The 18,104-nt window shown below is 42.4% G+C and overlaps 1 protein-coding gene across 5 annotated transcripts in view; it reads left to right on the plus strand.

Annotated features, from left to right (window-relative positions):
- The first annotated feature begins 502 nt into the window (after positions 1-502).
- Positions 503-18,104, plus strand: part of LOC124856168 (plexin-A1-like) — a 271,437-nt gene continuing 253,835 nt past the window's right edge. For 2 of the 5 annotated variants that reach the window (XM_047346404.1, XM_047346403.1), the window contains exon 1: positions 895-1,058. The gene's annotated coding sequence lies outside the window, so the exon portion shown is untranslated. Of the gene's footprint in view, positions 1,059-18,104 lie in introns of all 5 variants that reach the window. The other 3 variants (XM_047346406.1, XM_047346402.1, XM_047346405.1) reach the window with 3 other exon arrangements.

Here is an 18,104-nt window from a genome sequence, read left to right on the forward strand (position 1 = left end):
ATACAATCCGGGTTAGCACCCGGACATCCCTTTCAGACAGCTTCCTCTTGCGTCCACAGTTAATCATGTTGGATGTGGTTCGTCCTTCTTGGTGGTATGCTGACATTACCATGGATACCGTGGCTCTTGATACATCACAAAGACTTGTTGTCTTGGTCACAGATGCGCCAGCAAGACGTGCACCAACAATTTGTCCTCTTTTGAACTCTGGTATGTCACCCATGATGTTGTGTGCTTTTCAATATTTTGAGCAAAACTGTGCTCTTACCCTGCTAATTGAACCTTCACACTCTGCTCTTACTGGTGCAATGTGCAATCAATGAAGACTGGCTACCAGGCTGGTCCAATTTAGCCATGAAACCTCCCACACTAAAATGACAGGTGTTTCAGTTTCATTGTCCAACCCCTGTAGTTGTCCTGTTGCGAAATCCTCCCACCATCTCTGTGCCTCCTCCAGAGTAAACACAGACCTGCCTATAATTTTTCTCAAACTTTAGCCTTGGCCTGTCTAGTATTTACTTGGTTTTTATGGTGCTATTTGCTCAGAAATGTTCTCTAACTAACCAAAGCAGGCTTTACAGAACATCTATTTATCCTGAGATTAAATTAGAAACAGGTTGACTGTATTTGCAAACAAGGTGACTTGGCAACTGATTGCACTGAATTTGTTTAGGGATACAAGAGGTGAATACAAATGCACAGCACGCTTTTCAAATGTACACTTGTAAAAAACTAAATTAAATGATCTATCACATCATATCCCACAAAAATGACTTGTAGGATGTGGTTATAGCCCAGAGGTCCTCCGTGTTTACAAGTTGTGCTGTGAAGCCCTCTATGGGTTGTGTAGAGTACTGCAGCAGCAGTGCGCCTTCTGCTCCCTCCTCCTCCTCCCGGGGCAGGAGCTGCATTCCTCTCCTCTCCGCTCCATTCACACGCAGGGGAACGATCGGACACAGAGCACCGCCGCCACTCCGTGTGACCAGCGTGGAAATGAGCCCAAGTTGTGGAATTTAAAACCATGGCGGGGATATCAGCCCTCAGGATCACTTGAACGCGTAAGTACCGGGGGCTTCTCTCGCGTGGATCAAGCTCGGGTTTTAGGTGGAAATTTTGAGGTTATGCTTTTTTTTTTTTCTAATAGTTTACTGTTTCTCCGTGTGGCGAGTTTCTGTCGCCGTGTTTCTCCTCGACTCTCGGGGGATGGTTCCCTGTATGATTTGGAAAAGCTGTGGAGAAAACATGGACCGGTGGAGCTGAAGAGTGTGTGTTTGGAGGTGTGCGCGGAACGTTTCCGACTGAATCCACGCAGAAGCTATTTGTTTAGGCGAATTAGTTTATTTGAACATTTTAAATGACCTCGGGTTAAACACCTGGCGCAGAAACTCCTCTCTGCCGTGTGTTTTTCTCCTCATTAGTCTCTGCTTTGGTGCAGTGGGCGCCAAGTTTCTGACTGGGTGCAGTTAAAATAATTTTTTTTTTTTTTACCTGTTAGAAATAAATCAAACCTTCAGGATCGGTATTTTGGGTAGATCGGGGTGCGTCTTGCTGCCGCTTTTCCTCAGAGGAAGGAGGAGGAATGCCACCACCATCATACATAATTACAGGTATTCATAGCCTGACTCTCAAATGTCCCCTGGATACACATTATTCTTATGCTTTTCTGATTATTTTATTTAACCTAAACACTCATTTTTTTTAAAAAGACCTCAGGGAGGAGTTGTGTCAGATTTCTCAAGGGGAGGGACAGGAGAGGAAAAAAATCGATCCCCCTTATTAGCTTTGAAATAATTAGAAATTGTGTTGCTGCGATGTGAAAAGAGCGTTAATCTGCTAACGAATGAGAGGCAATTTGCGGGCTTTGTTATTCGACAGCAATTGAATTCCCCCCATTTCTATGGAGTGAGAGGCGAGGGCTGTCTGTGGGTGTTTGAGTGCGCATTGGTTGCCAGCTATTGGAAATGCTCTCATTGCTCTATTCTCCTCATTTATGTGTGTGTGTGTGTGTTTGTAAACTCAAATTCTTGTTAACCAAATTAATCGTCACACCCCGACCCCCCTGCACGCTGTGTGAATTCATTTGAATCCATGAGTTGGATTAGAGTAGCAAATGCTTAAATATAAATGTACCTTTTCTGATGGGGAGAGGGGTGGAAGGAGGACGGGGGCCAGAGTGGAGCTTATCTACAGAAATCTCTGCAGCTGTCCTTAAAAATTAATGCAGGAGTCCTACAGTATATCAGGTCACAACAAGAGGGTGGGTTTCTTCATTGTGGCTTCAGTTTTTTTTCTCTTTTAGCACCCTTGAACATAGAGTAACCCAGCACTGCCCCTCCCCCACCTGTTGCTGCACACGGCCAATCTGTTTGGTAGAAAGCTACTGCACTTTGCCCTCTTTACAAAATTTGGGAATATTTCGGGTACAAATTTGCCCTTGAGCAGGTTGTGCAGCCCCTCTCCCATAGGTTGCTGTGCCTTGCTGGTCAGCTTGCTCAAGGAAGTCTCCCACATGTTTTAGTTGCTATCCAGAAAGACAGGTTCTGTTGTTTGGAAGAACAAAACATACGCAGTCATGGTGTTGGAACTAAAGGAGTGCCACCCGTCACTTTTTAAAAGGTGACACTGTTTTTGCAGGACAGAAAGTCAGAGTAATCAACTAGCTACTATCAACTTGTCATACTTGTTCTGTAAAGAGCAGAGCAGCAAAAAGCTACAATTGTCTGCGCAATAAGCACGTTTCCTCAAAAACTACAACTAAATGTAGCAGGTGTTTTATTTTATTTTAGCTCTGTGCATCAAAATCACAAATAACTGTTCAATATTAGTAATTATTACAGATCTAATCTGTAATAATGTTATTTTATAAATTACACTGATTGCTTTTTTTTTTGCATACCTTTAATGGTGGTGTTTTGCTCAATGTTATAAAACAGAGGCAACGTGACGTCATGAAGATCAGCTTAGACAAGCAGCAGCCTCTCTCACTGACACTTCAGAAAAGGACCTGCATTCAAATGTAAATGTTTTGGGGATTTGAACCGTAATTTGACTGTTGGTCTAGAGGTGGTGTCCAACTGCAGGTACAGTGACATTTTTACTAACCACAAAACAGGACTGTGGTGAGCTTGTTTCATCAAAACAAACAGCATTTCTATGGATGTGGGACTAGCAGCAAAGAGAGGCAGTTGTATAAACCTGAGATGCACCAGTCAGTTGTTGTTGTAAAGCTTTGACCTGCAGATACCAGTTTTTTAATGTAGATGAATACGTGATGTCACAGTGTTTGTGTAATAGAGAAGTCGCTTTGAAAAGGAAGATTCCTGTTTTAAAAAATGACAAAATTAATTGACCCTTAATGCTAGAATTAGCAAAACAGCAATCTGTGTATGCATTCTCAGGAGTAGATTGACCCTTGCATAAACTGAGATATCTATAAGGCTTCTAGGGTTTCCAAGACCAGCATGTGTCATAATAGACAGAGGTTAAAAGCTCAAAAGGATCAAATATAACACGTTTGATGGAACATGTTTAGCCTTCCTGTTATCTGCTGAATGTCTTGCTCTGTCTGGCTGCCCTAATAAACTGCAGACATGTCTTCACACATCATCAATAATAGTTTCTTTTTAAGTATCTTTCAACATGATTTGCTTCCTTTGACATTCTGGTAAACACCTCATTGATACTGAAAATACCAAACTGGGAGTCTTCTTCACTCAGTAACAGTTTCCAGACCAAAGACTGTTGTCAGCAGGTGGCGCTTCGTATGATGCGTTCACGATTAGAAAAGATTGAAAGGCAATTTTGAGGTTCTGACCAATTCTAATCATCAGGTGTGTTTTTGTACCTTCAAACATATGGGTTGCACTCTTTATGCAGTCGCTCTCATAATAACACTCTTTTTGTTGTTTAGCATAAGGAAGTTTGCATGAGATGAAGAATAAGATCTGTTGTTCTTTGTAAAGAATGCCAGAGTAATTGCCAGGTGATAATAAGATAATGATACGTGAACATGTTCAGGCTTGTCCACACAATCACACTGCTGCAGCATAAATACCAACGATCACACTCTGTCCCAAACTCTCTAAGTGGTTACTGTGTCGTATGCATGATTTGTAAAAGTTCCCAGTGTGAATCAAAGATTTTCTTAAAGAAATAATTTTGTTTCACTGAAGTGTCACTTTGTATGGCATTTCTGCATAAAAGCTGGCCACCCAGCCAGAAAATTACAAGCAATTTGCCTCAATCATACTTAATTACGATACAGATCTGCCCCACAAAGGAATCGTTGCTGTCAGGAGTTGTCAGCGGCTGTGCTATCCGGTCGGTCCGGTTGTAGTGCTGTGAAGAGTGAATCGGTGATGTCCAAACTTTGGAATTTGAGCTGATGTGCACTTTGTACCCCTCTGGCCCTGCCTTTGTGTGGCTTCTCCCTGCGTCGCATTCGTATGGACCTTTCAGTCGGCAGGTCTGATTAGATTGTTGGTGGATGACAAGAGCAGTGAGGGGTTTGTTGAAGTGAAAACTGAATTACTCATGGCGCACTGTCAAACTGGTCATTATGATTTTGTAGTAGTGCTGCTAATGCATGTATTGATAAGGGATTTTGGACAATAAGAATTTAAATGAAATTCCTGGAGGCACAAGTCAAATTTTCTTTGCTTGATTGGAAAATGTCCTTACAGACTTCTTTATGGGCTGTTACCATTTGCAGTCTGTAGTGTCTTTGTGTGTATTGCCATCCTGTGAGATCCAGCTCATTTTCCACTTTACTTACTGTTTGACATTCTGAACAACCCTCATCATAGGCATTTCCTCTTCTCGCCTTCCCTCTCATGCCTCTGCTCTTCTGCTGCTCTTCTGCGTCTCTTCCTGCCAACATTCTTTTTCCTAACCTTTTTCCCTCACCCTCTCCTTCTGTCAGTGTGGTCTACCTCTCCCCCGTTCATTTTATTCCCCCCCCCCCCCCCCCCCCGGCTTTCATAATTAATTTTTTCATTCCGTCTCTCGTTTGCAAATGCTAACTCACCCGAAATGCATCGTGGTTCTCTCGTCTTCCTTCCAAAGATAAATCCCTGCACATGGAAGGCTTATACCTTCCTGCCTTTCATTTGCTCTCCCCAGACTCCCTGGCAGCTTGAGGATCCTCCGTTTTCTCTGTACAACCGGTTCTCTGGGATGTTGTTGCCGGGATAATTGGTCTTCGTAATTTGCCAATGCCTGTCCCATCACTGTTTTTCAGATTGGTGCCCATTGAGGAAGCATTTATCACTCTTAGGATCTTCTCTCTAACAGACTGAGTGGTTTTGTCAGAGATGGCTGGGTATGTTGTAGTCTTAAGTCTCTCTACCACGCGTGAGCACTTTCTTGGCTCACTGCTGCTGTAATGTAATATCGGTTTTCATGTGATAGCCGGTGAAGATGGCTTGTTTTTATTACATAGGTTTTCATTTGTGTCAGTCATCCTAAAGAGGTTACAACTAGAGTGGCATGTTGCTACTTCTCTGCTCTTGGTGTGCGTCAGTTATTTCCCTTTAATCTTCTCAGGTTTCCTGTCTCAAGATCTTCTATACTGTCTGAAGAAATGTAGAAAAATATAGAAATATGTTCCACATTTGGATATGCATGATAGAGATAATTGTATTGAAAAATAGCTATTTATTTTTTTATTAATTGTTTTAAAATCTTTAACATCGCACTGAAATTTGAGCCAGAGAAAATATAAAAATGTGGATGTGGAAAAATGTGCAGAAACGTGCTTCTGACACATCCTCACCTGTTTCTCCACAGTGTCACTTCTCCATCTTTTACTGACACCACTTTTCGGTTTGAGCAGTTCTCTTCATCTCTCTGGGTTTTGACACGGAGCCCCGGGGCGAGGAGCCACACGGCAGCAGGAATATTAAAAGCTCCACCACGTTCTACACACGCCTCTCATGGTATCAACAGCTATCCAGCCAACGAGCACTAATATAAAATAAACTCACTCACCAATACCTGGCGGGCCTAGCTTGACTGAGTGCTCAAATTGGAATGACCTCCATTTGGCCCACATAAGAAGCGGAGATTGAGCGCCGGTAGGTGGTGTTGAACTGCAAAGTGCCACTGCATTACTGCTCATATTGAGAGCTGAGTTCGCTGGTGAGACGGCAGCACAAACCCTCATCAGCGCCAATCAAAGTGGAATTTAAAGGTAGACCAGGCCATCTTCTGGCGACTGACAGCTTTATTTTGGTCCCTGGACACTGTCTGAATTAAACAGCACTCTAGAGTTGAATACAAGTGTGCAGAATTGAAACACGAAAGCTCAGTGTGCATTGTTTGATGGCTTGACCTCTTTTAAAAAAGCTTTCTTGTTGGATCCCTCCCTTCAGTTGTAGCCAAATTAATTTGACCAGAGCTTTGGCAGAGCAAAGCAGAACTGTCTTGCCTCTTTCTGTCTCTGAGGAAGGCAGCCTAAGTTTCTTTTTTTTTTTTTGGTTGCCTCTGTCGTGTGCTCATCCAAGTGAACTGTCTGTTATGTATAATTAATTTTCTCCTCTCTCCCAGTTTATTTTTATCGCCCACTTTTAACAGTTTCTTCAAAGGACCCTTCCCCCGGCGTCCTCCTCGGTGCCTGCTGAAAGTGACAGCTGCACGGGTATGGGAGATGCTTTTTGAAGCAGGCACTAAAAAGGCCACTCCGACAAGACGAATAGGAGTGAGAAATCTGACATTATCAAATAAATGTGGCAAATTGAAAATATGTTTTTACTGTAGTCCCCATTTGTCCTCTGGAGAACCGAATTTAAGTTGTCCTTTTGTCTCAAGTGTTGTTGATTGGTTGAGTGGTCGTGATTGAACCACAATTAATTTGTGGAATGGGCTCTGCTCCAAACCAAAGAAACATTTTCGTTCGTTGTATCTGACCCTCTGCTCACCACAGCTCGGATTGGGTTCTAGTCACACTCATAAGATCCGGTTCCTCTCTTGACCCACTGGCCTTGTGTGGAAATCCCACCACCGCTGCAGCTAGCGGGCACAGCCTCAGCATCGGTGGTTTCCTCCCCAGCATGCTAATACTCTTGTCAGCATTCCATCCATCTCCCTTCAGACACTGTGTCAGACAGGTGGTCAGGGTCTCTGATTTATGTGGACGTAAAAAAAAAATGCCCTCTTTTGTTGTGCTTCCTCTTTTGAAGAAGAGTCTGGAATGGATCTGCTATCGATCGGGAAGCCACAGTTCCTTCCTGTAACATTAGATGACGCCAATACGTTTCATTTGATTCTGGTTTATTCTAATGTTATTCCTGAGGTTGGGGAAGGGATGAATAGATAATCCACGTTACAGATCCTGTCCATTCCGGTAGTGTTTCTACTGCTTTTTCCTTGTTTTAAGAATTGGTCTTGAAAATCAAAGAGACAGTCACTTTCTGTTCAAAAGTTTGTATAAAGTAGCTGCATGGACCAGCATGAGATTCTCATGGTATGATAAACTTCACTGAAACCACCCAAAAGAGAAAGCTATTTTTATTCTGGCTGCTGCTAAAATAATGTAAATATTCATTATTATGGGTATAATAATGCCATCTATAACATTTATTTCCTATTTTAATGTTTTAATATAGACTGAAGCAAAGTTATCAAGTGTTTATTTCACAGTATATTATATCCTTTTTCCACTATGATTTTATTAGGTAAGACTAGTATATCAAGCAGATGTTAACTGATTATGTAGTGGGGCTATCTGCTGGCACTCTACACTGAGGACGGGAGGTGCAGTTGTGTGTTGCTATGTTCTTTATGCTTTTGCCACCTTCTCTTGTATCATTAAATTGACTTTTAGCCATGACCCGGCCCATGCCCAGTACCAAATCAGTTCTAGAATTTTTTCCACTAATAGGTGGAGATCAGGCAGCACAATATATCACAAATACATCATCATCCCAATATTAGTGTGCACAATGTACATCTTGCAAAGGACTGTTTGTGCCACAATAATTGTTGGCTAACATAATATAAGTGATCTGAACTTGCATCTTACATACTAATGTACTATTGAGGGAGTAACAGATGGTCACACTGGACACAAAAGACATTGCCCAAAATGCAAAATGTCGCACAGTTATGTAAGAACAGATGAGAAAGAAAAGAAGAAAATCGGCATCTATTGCAACTGATAGTTATCGTACTCATTGTAATATTTACCAAGATTTTCCAATATTGTGCAGCCCTAGTGGAGATGCCCAATCAGCCAGAGATTTGTAAGCAGCTACTTGATTCATTTTTCCCTTTTCTCTGTTCATTAAATACATAAAAAACCCAAGAACTTCCACCATTTGTTTGGTCTATACGTCTACTAACAACAAATTGCCGCTAAACGTTTGGTTTGATACATGCTTTGATGCATAAATAGGGATAGTCTTATAATTCCTTCCTTTTCAGCTGGTTTCAAAACAACTGTCTTTTTGAAAGAATCTGTACGCACATTTTTTCTCTTTAGTCTTGTAGTCATAATAGAAAAAAACGAATTTGGAAATCGCTCTCAGTCTCGTCGTTGCACCTTCAGAAATGGCAAGTTAGACGAAATCACTGGTCACCATCATTTAACAGATGGTTAATAAGTGAAATTATATGCAGCAAATTGCTCTGAATTGATAAGGATGCTCTGTGCAGCAATTCACCTGGATCTTCTGTACACATCGATATGCAAGTTACTGTGCAATAATTTTAGGCCTTTCTCACAGATTCACTGTCAGTTTTCCTTGCAGAGATAGTCTAAGTTTAGATGAGGAAGCTCATTGGTTGTTTACCATGCTCACTAGAGTCTGTCGGCGTCTTCAGGCATGTTTGGCTTGTTAATGAGAACCACTATGTGAGAAATGAGGCAGCGTGCCGTGGGGGTGTGCCTTTGCATGTATTTGCATGGTGATAAGCAGAACATCGTCCAGGCACTTTCCTTGATGTGCGTGGCCATATAGGGGATTATATTTTCATGGGCTTGTGGCAGAGCAGTGACTCTATGGAAGTATGTGAGGTAGCCCTCTACACTGTCGAGGATGAAACAAAACTCACATATAATCATTTATAGTTGTGATAAATGTTTATGGTGCTGCACCTCTTAATTGCTCCCATCTCTTTTTATTCTAGTCAATCTAACTTCCTCTCACATTTTTACTCTTTTTCTTTCATCCTGCTCTTCCCTGTTGTTGCGTTTACACACTCTCCAGGTTCCTGTTGTGTTTACCAACGTGAATCTTAAATTATTCAGGCCGTCCGTACTCCCCAGCCCTGTAAATAAGACTAATAGAAGACAGGTTTCTGAAGACCGCCACTTGCCCAGGGAAAGGATTGCTGTGCGCTGGCCTATAAATCAGCTAGCTGCCTGTCTGGCCCCTTTACTGTGGCTGCGTTGTGGACTACAAAGCAGGAACCTCCATGTTAGCGGAAGGAAGGGTGACTTAATGTAGAGAGGTCAGCAGCAGGGTGGCGTTGGCCCTTAGGCAGTGAAGGGTGTTGGGTGTTTGTGTGTAAATACATGCAGGATGCTGTTTTTTTAATCTTAAATTGGATTTTGAAATGTACACCATGACTCATAAGGTGTTTACTGATGTCCGTATTAGTGTTTACCAGGTGGAGATAAATGTTCATCAATAACCTTCTAGAGTTAGCATTTGACTGGTCCTTCTGGCTGCTTGCTGCAGTGTCTGCCTTTCAGGCTTTGGGAACCACCTCAGAGTTTAAACTTAAACCGTTTCAATAAAAACTGAATCTTCAGACACTTTCCCATCATCAGTCTGTCACAGAGAGACTGTTTCTTCTCATTTCTTTGTTTGAACCCCAAAACATACCAATCCGTTTGACAGTTTTCAATTCTTACCACAATATATTATTGCTGTCAGGACGCTGAACATAACTGTTTATCAAAACCACTTTAAAAATTTGCAAGAAATGGCTCTTGTAACAAAAGGGGAAAAATCTGAGGTAGCTTAAAACATTTGCACTGTAAGTCCTAAAGAACAGTTGAGCCTTTCTAGAACACAAATTAAGTGAGCCCGCCCGTCCGTCCACCCATCCATTGATTTGTTTCCTTTTTTCCGTCCTTGCTTCCTTGATTCAATTCATGCCATTGTTTTTTCCAAGTGCTGGATTTTACTACTAATAAAATGTAAAAGTAAACTATTTTGCCTAACCTACAAATTATACTAAAAATGACAGCAAATTTCAGTCTTGAAAACTGTGGTCTTTAGACATCTAAGGTCTTTTGGATCTCTTGTTGTACATAGTATTTTCGGATTCCCTGTATCTGTTGCCTCTGGGCTTTTGCTGAAGCCAAATTAAAATCTTGTCTAAAACTTTTAAATTGGTGCTGAAGCAGCATGAAATCTCCAACAACTCCTCCTTCTCTTGGCCCTTTCTCTTTCCACAGCCACTGTGTCAGCTCTCTTTTGTGCTCCTCTCAAAGAGTTAAAGAGGGAGAAGTGATGAGTGGCTCGCCGACTGGCTTTCATTGTGTGTTGGCATTGTGCCACTGCATAGCATGTCGACCACAGGCATATGTACAAGGGACTTCTCTTTATATTGCTGCTCTACAGTTACATAGTAGTATCAACTGCTGCAAATGCTGCTAATACTGATGCTTTCACTAAGATCTTGATGCAAATTGCTAGAATTCAAATGGATTTCAAGAGTTTTGATTTTGCATTTTACTGTCTCACCGTTTGCCTGCACCTTTCTAGTGGGTTTGTAACAATCAGTAACTAAAAACAAGTTCAGTGGTACCCCAGAAAGATTCTGGTTTCTTCTCCTGCCTCAGTGGAAACATGTGCTTGCAGACCATAAAATCCAGTTTCTCTCAGTCTCCTCCCTTGCATAGCTTGTTAAGGAAAAAAAACCATTCGACAGCACGTTGTGCAGAACATTAGCTGCTACATGATGATTCTTTTAGCAGACCTGGGCTACCTTCACTCTGCAACGGAACAAATCCTGGGGGTGCTTTTAAGTTGCCTCGCCCTCCTCGACCCCCTGCAGAGAAAAGGCAAGCGGAGCGGGGCGGCTTTAGGAATAAGTGCTTTGGGACAGACAATGGTGGACTGCCTTGGAATGGGGGTGAGGGGGAGGTGCAGACAGAAATAGAAGAAGAGCAAGAGAAGAAGGGAGGAGGAGGGCCCCAAACTAAAAGAAGGGAGGTATGGGATCAGGGAGGTTAGAGGTTAGACTGATCTCTACTTTAAAGGTGTAGTGGGCCAGCGGAGGTCTTATTGCCATGGCTCTCTTGTTGCTCTTTACCCAGCCTGGGGTAATACTCTGCTACTGCATCGCGGGGGAGGGGTATTTAGGTGGGTTTGAGTGCGAGCTACACATTGCTGTCCCATGATGACTGCAGTTGTGCTCGCTGACCTCTGGCCCCGGCCTTAACTCTCCCTACCAGAAGCTGTCACAGAGGTCAGCAGCATGCCAGCTCCCACGTGAAGAGACACTGGGTAACTGAGGGGTATCTTTGCTCCGAGAGACAGAGCATGTGACGAAGCAGCCAGCAAACATGAAGGAATGTGTCTATAATACCATTCAACGTTTCCAATGAATTGGGGTGTGGAACTTGTGACTGGTGTGTTGATGCGTGCAAGCAGGGAGGAGTGTCCTTTCCTATTCAGCTTCTTTTCTCTCAGGGTTGTCCTTCATTCCTCACTGAGATCCACATTTCCTTGGTTCCCTTTGCTTGTGCAGGAATGTGGCTGTTCTGGATGATCAGCTCTGCTCTTCACCATTGCATATTGTGATCTTATTATGGGATCAGCATGACATGGCCCCCACTGCACCAACAGATTCACTCCTCCTGCCCTCTGAACTAACACTAAGGTCAGTATGCCTTAAAACAAATTGGAAAAGCTAAGGTGATTATGTCATGGCTTTGTAAACTTCTGGGGTACATTTGTGGGTGCATTTAAGGCAACACCTTAGATACACTGCTTCTCTGCGTCATTATGATTTAATTAAAAGAAATCAGCCAATATATCAGGAAGTTCCTTACGGACCGCCACATGTCTGGTTCATCTGTAGGTACAATTTCCAGGTGCTTGGAGGTGCCCCGTTTATCTCTTCAGACGGTTATATGCAATACAAGAAGCATGGGAGTGTTTATACCATTCGGAGAGAAGGTGTCTCAGAGATTAATTTATTTTGGCTTCCAAAAAATTTTAATATTTATTCAACCCCTGAATAAAAGCAAGACCTTGGGCCAAAATTCCAGCAAACTATTGTGAAAAGCTTGTGGAAGGAGATTCAGTCTGCTCTGTTTGACTGAAGCCATACTGTTTAAAAGGCAATTCTACCAAATACTAAGAAAATATATGTAAACTTCTGAATTAAGGCAATTAGAAAAATGCTGGTAATTCTAAATGAACTAAAACAGGAAAAGTCTCATTTAATGTCTGACATTGAGGGAAAAAAAGGTGTCTTTAATAAAATGTATGTACAACTGCTGTAAAAGGGCATTTCAGTACTGTGCAGTTCTATGTACCATGGTTGTAAAACAAAGTATTCGCTGTTTTTTAGGTCTTCACAAAGCCACACCTCGTCATTCTGACTTGGCCACCACACAGACACTTCCAAAAGTAGCCCATCTCCCTGTTTGCGTGTAGCTACATTAATATAAAAGCCCTTTGCGTTGAGCATCTGTAAAGGGTGGGAAAAGGAGGAATCTGAACAAAACATTGCCAGAAACGGCTGAGGGGAAAGAATAAGACCGCCAAGAAATGAGGGAGGGAACTTGGCAGCATTCGCCAACTCAGAACAGCAACTAGGCAGCTCACACCAAAGAATAATAAATGTTGCACAGAAAAGCTCTTGTATGCAAGACACGATGAGGTAGAGTGGTGAAAGAGGGACGAGGGGAACACTCAGTGAAGCTGATTCAAAGTTTAAGGTCTGAACGCAGCACTGGGACAGCTGCCGGTGCTTGCACCACCCTGCTGTACCTGATTTACAGCTTTTTCCTTTTTTGTTTTGAAGGCAAACAGATGTTATAAGGGGGTGGCGACTTTATCGGACAAGAGGTTCGGTTTCAGGGAAGAGGAGGAAATTAACCCCCCCTACACTTATAATAGTGATTTCAGCAAATTGCCATCGCTCTCTGCTCATCACAGCAACACAGACTGTGACTCTGACTCCTTGTCAGCTATGCAGGCTTTATAGATTTTTAAACTTCATCTCAGCACCTAATTGTGTTGCTTCACAGGGGGCTGGATAATAAACACAGGTTATTAAATTTAGAGCCAGACTAACTAAACAGCATTATCTCATATTAACATTTTTATGCATCCACAGAATTACTTTCAAAAGCTACAGTTCCCTGGTAGGTTGAATAACAAGTTAAAGGTACAACTATAGTGCCTTGCAAGATTGTTCACACACAGTGCTTCATTAATAATTATCATGTCAACAGATTCTCCCACCTGAGCTGTAGATCTCCCCCAGAGTTACCATGTGCCTCTTGGCTGCTCCTCTGATGCTATTCTTGTCAGTTTAGGTGGACAGCCATATCTTGGTTTTCACAGTCTCGCCATACTGAGAAGATGTTCAAATTCGTGGATATTGTTTTTTTTGGTACCCTAACCCTTCTTTAAACTTATCCAGTTTATCGGTGACCTCTGTGCTGCATATCTTTTTTCTTTATGATACTGTTTATTCTCAAACAAACCTCTATTTACAGGATAATTGGATTTATAATGAGAAGGACACACAGGGGGATAGGTGGGTTTTCAAATTAGTTGACTTTTAAAGCTTCCTATGTTTTCTATTTAGAAGTATCAGAAAAAAAAGGGCTCAGTACATACATGGGTTGGACAATGAAAGTGAAACACCTGGTTTTAGACCACAATAATTTATCAGTATGGTGTAGGGTCTCCTTTTGCAGCCAATACAGCATCAATTCATCTTGGGAATGACATATACAAGTCCTGCACAGTGGTCAGAGGGATTTTAAACCATTCTTCTAGCAGGATAGTGGCCAGGTCACTACGTGATACTGGTGGAGGAAAACGTTTCCTGACTCGCTCCTCCAAAACACCCCAAAGTGGCTCAATAATATTTAGATCTGGTGACTGTGCAGGCCATGGGAGATGTTCAACTTCACTTTCATGTTCATCAAACCAATCTTTCACCAGTGTTGCTGTGTGTATTGGTGCATTGCCATCCTAATACACAGCACCGCCTTCAGGATACAATGTTTGAACCATTGGATGCACATGGTCCTCAAGAATGGTTCGGTAGTCCTTGGCAGTGACGCGCCCATCTAGCACAAGTATTGGGCCAAGGGAATGCCATGATATGGCAGCCCAAACCATCACTGATCCACCCCCATGCTTCACTCTGGCATGCAACAGTCTGGGTGGTACGCTTCTTTGGGGCTTCTCCACACCGTAACTCTCCCGGATGTGGGGAAAACAGTAAAGGTGGACTCATCAGAGAACAATACATGTTTCACATTGTCCACACCCCAAGATTTGCGCTCCTTGCACCATTGAAACCGACATTTGGCATTGGCATAAGTGACCAAAGGTTTGGCTAAAGCAGCCCGGCCGTGTATATCGACCATGTGGAGCTCCCGACGGACAGCTCTGGTGGAAACAGGAGAGCAGAGGTGCACATTTAATTCTGCCGTGATTTGGGCAGCCGTGGTTTTATGTTTTTTGGATACAATCCGGGTTAGCACCCGAACATCCCTTTCAGACAGCTTCCTCTGGCGTCCACAGTTAATCATGTTGGATGTGGTTCGTCCTTCTTGGTGGTATGCTGACATTACCCTGGATACCGTGGCTCTTGATACATCACAAAGACTTGCTGTCTTGGTCACAGATGCGCCAGCAAGACGTGCACCAACAATTTGTCCTCTTTTGAACGCTGGTATGTCACCCATAATGTTGTGTGCATTTCAATATTTTGAGCAAAACTGTGCTCTTACCCTGCTAATTGAACCTTCACACTCTGCTCTTACTTGTTCAAATGTGCAATCAATGAAGACTGGCTACCAGGCTGGTCCAATTTAGCCATGAAACCTCCCACACTAAAATGACAGGTGTTTCAGTTTCATTGTCCAACCCCTGTATGTACATTATAATTTTCAGATTTTAATTTGTGAAACATGCATGGTGATCTTTTGTCTGTGGACCTATGCTGCTCCATTGCTTGAAATTTTAATAAAATACATTCAAATAACTTGAATTCATGCTGTAAATAGTGTTTGGTAATTATGAGAGGTGACAACCATTCTGTTAGTTTTGGCATTTCGGTGCTCTTAAGATGTTTTTGCTCTACTTGATGATTGTGGTTAGCGCACAGATAGCCCGATTTTGTTCCCTCTAAGTTTAGTTGATATTCACACCGGGCTTTTCATCTTGAGTTTCAGTCTCTTCTGCTTTTCGATCCAAAAGTCTGTCATCATCAGCATGAAGGAATCCTGTTCTGTTACTCGATCACATCCGCTATCTGTATGACTCTCCCTATTTCCTGCTCTCCCATGGAGGTCCTGTTGAAAATGGCTGTTTAATCATGCAGAGAGGTCAACCAATCAAAGGGCACAGTCCAAGTGATTTAAAGGCCTGTTCGGAGCACAGCTGGAGGGGGAGAAAAAAGTGAAAATTATTTTTGGTGGAGAGAGAGTGAGAGTGAGAGAGAGAGAGTGAGAGTGAGAGAGAGAGAGGTAAGTAAAATATAAAAATTAATACCTCTGGTCTGTTTTAACTCATAATTGTCCCTGATAGATTGTTCTAAAGGCAGGGAATGTGTTGAAAGTATGCAGAGGCTCATGTTAGGCAGAGTTGAGCATTTTAGTAAGCTGACATTCTTGGAATGACATGCATGCACACATTAAGAAGCAGCATCAACCCACATTCTCACATTCAGCTCTGTAGTTTCCAGTCTGACCTCCCAATTCACAAGCAAAGATGCATGTATGGGGTGTCTATCAAAATTGAGAAACTGTGGCAAGACATGAACCATGCTGTGAACAGATGCTCTCTGTCCTATATGACTCAGCTTGAGCTATTTTGCAAAGAGAAGTGCGCAAAGATTTCCGTTTGTAGACTCTCTAACAAGCTGGTAGAGAAAAAAGCAAATGTACCTGTAGCAGTAATTGCTGCGAAAGAATGCCAACATTTTAGATTTTTATGTGTAAAGATTTCACAGTTAAGCTTGTGGTTGTAATGTCACAAAGTATAGTGCAGTGCAAAAGTACACCACTCAGTTTTGTTAAAAGCTATTTCTGAAAGAACAAAGCATAGTGAACAAATTTGTCATTAGAAATTTAAACCAGTAAATCTGCCTAAAGAGTAACTTGATTATTCATTACAACCGTTGGTATGTTTTTCTGTCAGCTGGCCAATCATAGTCGGCTTTCAGCTGTGTCTTAAATAGCTGCCTCCTCAGTTGCATCAGAAAAGGTCAAGCAAAGTTTAGGAATGGGGCGCAAAGGTGACGCAGGGGTAGGGCGTGAAACCTATGGGCCTCAGTCCTCAAAGCAGCCCGTCACGGGTTCGAGTCCCGGCGTTTGCCCCGTTTCCTGTCAGCTCACTTTCAAAAAAGATAATAATAATAAAGGCCACTAGTGCTGCAAAAAAAAAAAAAAAACCCACAAAGAATGCTCTTCTCGAAAATTATGTCTGTCTGCATCACTTCTTCAGAATTCAGCCGTTCATATTGTTACAGCATCGCTGCGTGTGCTTCTGATATAGCCAACGAGTTAGTGGTTGTGGAGTGCCACTCCAGCAGATAGCTGGCCTCTTCCTCTCTCTCTTACTCACACTCTTTCTCCCTCCTATTCTCCATGACCTTGTGTCGGCGTGTGCTGATGAGTGCTGAGTGGATACACTCATGAGTGGTGCATGCATGCATGTGTGTGAGGGCTAGAGAAACCGTGGGAGCTCCATTTGTTGTGTAAATGCGAGCTGCTAATTGACTGCCAGGCACGCAGCCTCTCCTTCAGCGGCTGAACCCTGCCCTCCGCCCGGTCCTGGGGATCCTGCCAGGGGAATGTTTGCCCCTTCTCACACTCAAACACATCGATGCACGCTCTCAGCAGCCTCCCTTTCTCTGTTTTTCCTTTGCTGGAGCAAGCCTGGCACGGGGCCAGAGTGAGGATGGGCAAAGCGCAGGGCTTCTCTGTTCTCTTTCTGTGATGAGGCTTCATAATGGAAAAAATACTCATCATTTACCCAGAGCACCACAATAGTTTTTTTTTTTTATTCTCACAAAAAACACTATTTTCTCAAGAGCACATTCCTTCCTAGAGATCTTATTAGTGTTTGTTTTCGTGGGAGACACGCTAAGTACGAAAAGGAAAAAAAAAAAAAAACAACTATTTATGTGGTTACCATATTAACCACATAAATATGAACATTTCTATGTTTGTGTCTGTTAGCGAAGGAAGAGCACTTTTGTTTAATGTAGTGGTGTTGTCTGTTGAGAGAAAAGTTTTAAGCATCTGTTTAAAAAAAAAAACCTGTCCTTGAGGACCCTGCACCTGAATAAAATGTCGGACTTCTTAGCATGCAATCAGGTTCTACCAAGTCCTGCCAGTGACCTTCAGATGTGTTGAAGTGGAGACACGTCTAAAGTTGCAGAACAGTAGCCTTCGAGGACTGGAATTTGAGACCTCAGCTATTAACTATAAACGTATTCACTTTTAACTATATCCCATGATGCTGTGGGCTTTCTTTAATGAAGTGAAAGGAACAAGTAAACAGTTTTAAGTGATTGCTTTAAATGTAGATGCTGCATTCGTCTTTTCTCCTTGTTTGCTGATAATCAGTGGAAAGCAATCCAGTGATTGCACTAATAATTCTGTTTCACTTTGGGTGCATATTATATCCACGCAGTAGACTTTGTCTGATTAAGTGTGCAGCAGCAAACGGCACAACAAGTGGTCATGCCGGCCCTGCAAAGCTCAGATATGTCTGCAAGTGTGTGATTATCAAATTAGACAAAATAAAGTGCTAAACTCAGTTGTGTTGCTTTCAAACTAAAATACCCTCACATAGACATGAGAGACCCCTTAAGAGATTAAATATAAATCCAAGCATAGCTGCTTAGTTTCAAAGCTAGATTTATATTTGTGGCTCAGTGATGGACCA

This window comes from Girardinichthys multiradiatus, chromosome 20 (genome assembly GCF_021462225.1).
Source record: "Girardinichthys multiradiatus isolate DD_20200921_A chromosome 20, DD_fGirMul_XY1, whole genome shotgun sequence".
In the NCBI taxonomy this organism is placed as follows: domain Eukaryota; kingdom Metazoa; phylum Chordata; class Actinopteri; order Cyprinodontiformes; family Goodeidae; genus Girardinichthys; species Girardinichthys multiradiatus.